General features: G+C 39.0%; 1 pseudogene; it reads left to right on the top strand.

Moving 5' to 3' along the window:
* The first annotated feature begins 936 nt into the window (after positions 1–936).
* LOC114626281 lies at positions 937–1479 on the top strand (annotated as a pseudogene).
* Positions 1480–5419: the final 3940 nt, after the last annotated feature.

Here is a 5419-nt window from a genome sequence, read left to right on the forward strand (position 1 = left end):
CACGTCCCTCACTGTAGGCATACTATTATATTGTAGCAAAGACAGCAGTTGTCCCAGTGGGCCACATTGATGTCAACTGGCTTTGAGTGAGTGGTCTTGTGTTGTTATTGCTTGAGAGGTCACAGGACGCCCTGCTGGAATCTCTGTGTGTGCATCAGCCCCAAGTGTCCATGCGGCCTGCAGTTTACCTAGTTAGCCCAACCTAAAGCTTACTGGGAGTAACACATTTGAAGGTTCCTAAAAATAAAACTTGTCAGACAACATTTAAGGCATGATTTGACAAATACAGACCTAAAAACATATTTGAAAATATGTAGTTCTTCTTTCTTAGTTAGTCCAGCACCATGCACAGTTAGAGCAGCAGATGGTCAAGGTCAAAGTGGTAGAGGGTAGACAAATGTTAGAATTCTTCATGGAGAGAGTCTGGGAAGTCTTACTCTGTGGAAGCAAGACTTTTAGTGGTTGTTGTTCCTTCTCATGAGATCCTCTCACTTTCCACATGGAGCATGCCATGTTTCAGTAGAATTTTCTTGGGTAATTATTGTTGCTATAGGCAATAATCATACATCACCCCATTATTCAATGTTACCTCAAATCACCTCTTGGGTTCCGAATTCTACCCTTCTTGATACTGTTCACTTCATACTTTCCCATTGGTATAAAACAGCTCAAGCTAGAATCTTCTTTTCCCTACATTAACCATAGACAATTTTTTAATGCTTTCATTTAAACAAATTTTAACGCATTTTATCTCACAAATAAGGTAAGGAAAAAAGACATTATTACTCATCTTCTGAATGTGAAAAATAAACATATTCTTAGAATTTATAAAATATTATTTAGCTTAAAATTACTTCATAGACAAGTGTTAGGAGAGTGAAACCTTCAGGAAGCAGGTAGGTGCATAATAAGAAAATAAGTCGGTTGATAGTCTCAACCCGGGGCGGGAACTTCTTTACCCTTTCCTGTAACTTGAAGGCTGCACCGACTTATGGTGCTTGAGATTTGGTGATGAGTTCCCAGAAAGGCAACGTGACTCGATCCCGTCCTCAGAAGCACCAGAATATGTTCACCTTCAAAAATGACAAATTTGATAAGAGTGTTCAGACCAAGAAAATTAATGCAAAACTTCATGATGGAGTATGTCAGCGCTGTAAAGAAGTTCTTGAATGGCGTGTAAAATATAGCAAATACAAAGCACTGTCAAAGCCTAAGAAATGTGTTAAATGTTTACAGAAGACAGTAAAGGACTCTTACCACATAATATGTAGACCATGCGCTTGTGAACTTGAAGTTTGTGCAAAATGTGGAAAGAAAGAGGAGATCGTTATTCCGTTTAATAAAGAACCAGAGACTTCAGACAATACTGAAAATGAAGGTTCTAACCATAGAAGAAGCTGCAGACGGAACGAAGACAGTGATGAGGACTTAGATGCTGAGTCTGACTTGGATGGCGAGGATGGGGACACTCAGGCCTGACAGCACCCAGTCAGTTGCAGAGGGAGTCAGAAAAGGCTGTTCCAGTAGGCAGAACTGGCTCGTGAGCGATGTTGGTTATTTATAACATTTGAGTAACAGAATATTAAAGGTTTTCACAATAACACTTAAGCTGTATATACAGAATATGTGTGGGCACACTATGGCATGTTGTATAAAACCTATAGAAATCATTTATAAAAACATATTACCTAATGTCAAATAATTCAGTGCTGAGAATTGGTGATTGTATCAGAACCATCTCATGGAAAACTAAGATGACTAGCTCAGTACATTTCCATAGCCTGACCTTGACTATGTGACTTCTTTAGCAAAAGCCCCCTTACATCATAGAAAGCAAAACAGTGTACACACACACACACGCACACACACACACAAATCGTGTAATGATTTTCCTTCAAAAATGTTTTTATATACTTTATTCCATTTTTTTAACCTTTTCCTAGTTTGGAAATATATACTTAGAAAAAAATATATGGACTGTATAGTTAACTATCTAGAAAGGAAAATCCAACATTCATACTAGAGTGGAGGTACTTGCAGTATCAGAAGCTCCTGTGAAGTTCTCCCTCATAAACTTATCCCTCCCAGAATTCCATCATCCTGAATTATCACTTATTGCCAGTGTTTTTACTTGTAAACAGTGTAATTTAGCTTCATGTGATTATTGAAATCTGTGTCCATGTGTTTAAAAACCCAAAGCTACAGAAAAGTGACCAGGTGGTACAATGAACTTTTCCACACTCTTTAGCTAGATTCCCAATTTTAATGTTCTCCTATGTTTTCTATGTGTCCTAATCTCTATGAATGTATATATGACACATATGTACATGTATATGTGTGTGTATATATTTGCTGAGCCATTGAAATAAATGGGAACCTGTGGTTTTGGAAAAAAAAAAAAAAGAAAATAAGTCTTATCATGACTCATGTGCATTACCGAAGTCTTGAATTACTACACAGCCACAACCTTTCCAGGACCACAGCAGACAGTGGAGCACAATAATCAAGCAATAAAGAAGGAAGAAAATAAGCTATGAGCTTTTATGTGGTAAATTACAAGACAGAAGTCATGAACCATCGAACAAAACAGCCAAGTAGCACATAGTATTTCTACATGTCTTTAATATCAAATCTAAGAAAAATAAATTATCTTTTAAAAATGAGTTTTAGTGAACTGTTTATAAATAAAATATCTATGTATAAATATAAAATTTAAAAATATTAGTAATTTTTTTTCAGTTGTATCTTGCCTGTTATGCAAAAATGATTTTTAACTAGCTGATAGCCACTAAGTAATTTGCTTAACAAATTGTAGAATACCTGCTTGTGCAGGGTGGAAGCAATGATTTCCTAGAGTTTAAAGATTAACATCAGAGATGGGCAACAACTTTGAACCACCAAATGATGAGTTTTATAAAGGAAAAAAGCCAATAGTATAGGGAACACAGAGTATCTAATCCTGCTGGAAGCCTCTCAGAGTGTGCAGACAGGAAGAGCAAGTGCGATTGATTTGGATGAGGAAGGTGTTAAGAGAGTCTTTCCAAGGAGAGGAAGAAACATATAAAGCAGGAGAAGCTTGGCTCACACCAGGAATTGCTTATTAAGTATAAGTCATGTGTGAGTGCACAGGCTGGGCAGGCAAACTGAGGTGAACTTATGAAAGCCCATGGCTGAAGTCACTGTGGATTTATCAATACTAGACACAGAGAGACCAAGCTGGTGGGCAGTGACACATGGGTCAAATGGGATTGGAACTGAGATAGGAAGAACCCTTGAAAGGCTGTTGGAGTAGGACAGTTAAAAACAAGGATGGTCCCAAAACAAGGAAGCCATATCAGTGTAGGTGAGGACAGATCAGTGTAGTTTGATATGAGCAGGAGAGCAAGGGAAGAAAACAGGTCAGATGTGACATTCAGATCTCTAAGTTCAAAGATAAGTGTGATGGAGCTATCTTACTGCGTGGAGGAGCCAACAGAAAGCAAGTGGTCTGTGGGATAGACCATTCAGCTGAGATAGGTCTTATTTGCAGCATCACTGTGAGACTTCCAGTGTAAATACCTGCAAGTAGTCTCGAGTAAGGGTCTCAAGGGAGCCATCCCTACTAGGGATGTGCAATTGAGAATGACAGCAGTTGACACCACCCACCAGCATAAGTACTTTATCCAAAAAGACTCGATTAAGACCAGCCCTGAAGTGATGCTGGATATTTTATGCAGTTGGAGAACTGGAGGTTACAAAAGAGACTAAGAGAAATAACTGGTGAAGAATGAGGAGGCTGGACTTCTGGAGGCAAGGGAATTGAAAAGAGAATTAGGGTCATGAGCTACCGAGCTGGGGAAATATTAGGGTTAGAAAAAAAACAAAGATGATTGTATAAGTTGGCATTTAAAAAAGTATAGATTTGGGAGTTAAAACGTGTGGTTTTTAGTGAGTTTGATAGAAAATCAGATTGAATTTGAGAGAGTTTCAGGCGGGATGGAATGCCTGTCTGTGCTAGCTGTACATGCAGTACTATGGAAGGAGTGAATGGGGAAATATGAAGTCCTTGTCAGCAAATCCTTTCTTGACTATTTTAAAGGAGAAGAGAATCGGAGGTAGTTAGGGATGATTACTGAGAGAATATATTGCTTGCAAAGACTACGGGATGAATAGTATATGTGAATCAGAGGGGATCGATGGAGAGAGAGAAAAAAGAGAGAGAGAGAGAGAGAGAGAGAGAGAGAGAGAGAGACAGACAGACACACACACACACACACACACACAGAGAGAGAGAGAGAGAGAGAGAGAGAGAGAGAGAGAGAGAGAGAGATCAAATATTGTGAACATGTGGGTAAGGACATGTGAAATCATTTTTGCTGGACCGTAGCTTTTCTTCTTTGCAGAAGGTGAGCTGGGGACCTCTGGCTGAGAGCGAAGGATAAGATTATGGAAGAAAGGTTTTAGAAAAGCAGTTAAGAATGGTTAATCTGTAGAGGGAGAGATAAGTTTATTAGGAACCCACAACAGGATTTTCTGGAATTGTTAAGGGCCAGTGGGTTACCATTGACTTGTAGTGATATAGAGAAAACCAGTTTGATGATATATTCCCATTATATCCACTTTGAGTAGGAGGGCTTGCGGTGTCACTCACTCTGAGGCTACAGTAAGCAAGTGTGGTAGAAGGAGACAAATGAGAGAGGAATAGTCAAAGGCCTTATTCGGGTGAAGGTTATTGTGCACATGAGGAGCAGGGACAACAGGAAACAGAGGAAAGGCTAAGAATGGAAGAGTCAGTACATTTCAAGTCATGAGAGGGTGAGAAAGAGAGTTATTAACAACACAGATTAGATGGGCAGAAGAGCTGAGAAATGTCTGGAACAGACAGCCAAGCCTGTAGACCCTTGGGTCTTGTCCCTATTAGAAACTTGTGTCTATTAGACACTTATTTCACCCAAACTTGCTGTTTTATTTCTTCTCTAGGTTTGTCCTAGGATTCTGTGTCTTAGTGGGTCTTTGGCCTTATTGGCTGTATACCTCAAATGACTGATAAGGAATTCAAGAAAATCACTCTCAAACCTCTTACGCAGAATCCTCCCCATCCTACAGTTTTCTCATGCTGTGATCTTAAAAGTATTCATTCACTTTAAAATTCCAGACTGTGAAATAGCTCTCTTCCACCTAAATAACTTTTCATGTAAGTCATCAACATCCGCTCCAGATGGGAGAGGTGACTTAAATTCTTCCACCATTGGGAAAGACCTTGTCATCCTCTGTTTTCTCCATCCTTCCTCCTACCCACCTTCATCAAATTCATTTTCAAGCCTTCTTGAGAATTTGCTCCAGTGCAAAGAACTTATGGTTTGATTTATGGTTGTAGAATTTTTCCAAATGGTACAGATATTCAACTTTTTACCAGAGAAGTTTTGAATCTCATATGCCT

The sequence above is a fragment of the Grammomys surdaster genome, unplaced genomic scaffold (assembly GCF_004785775.1).
Source record: "Grammomys surdaster isolate TR1022 unplaced genomic scaffold, NIH_TR_1.0 233, whole genome shotgun sequence".
Classification (NCBI taxonomy): Eukaryota; Metazoa; Chordata; class Mammalia; order Rodentia; family Muridae; genus Grammomys; species Grammomys surdaster.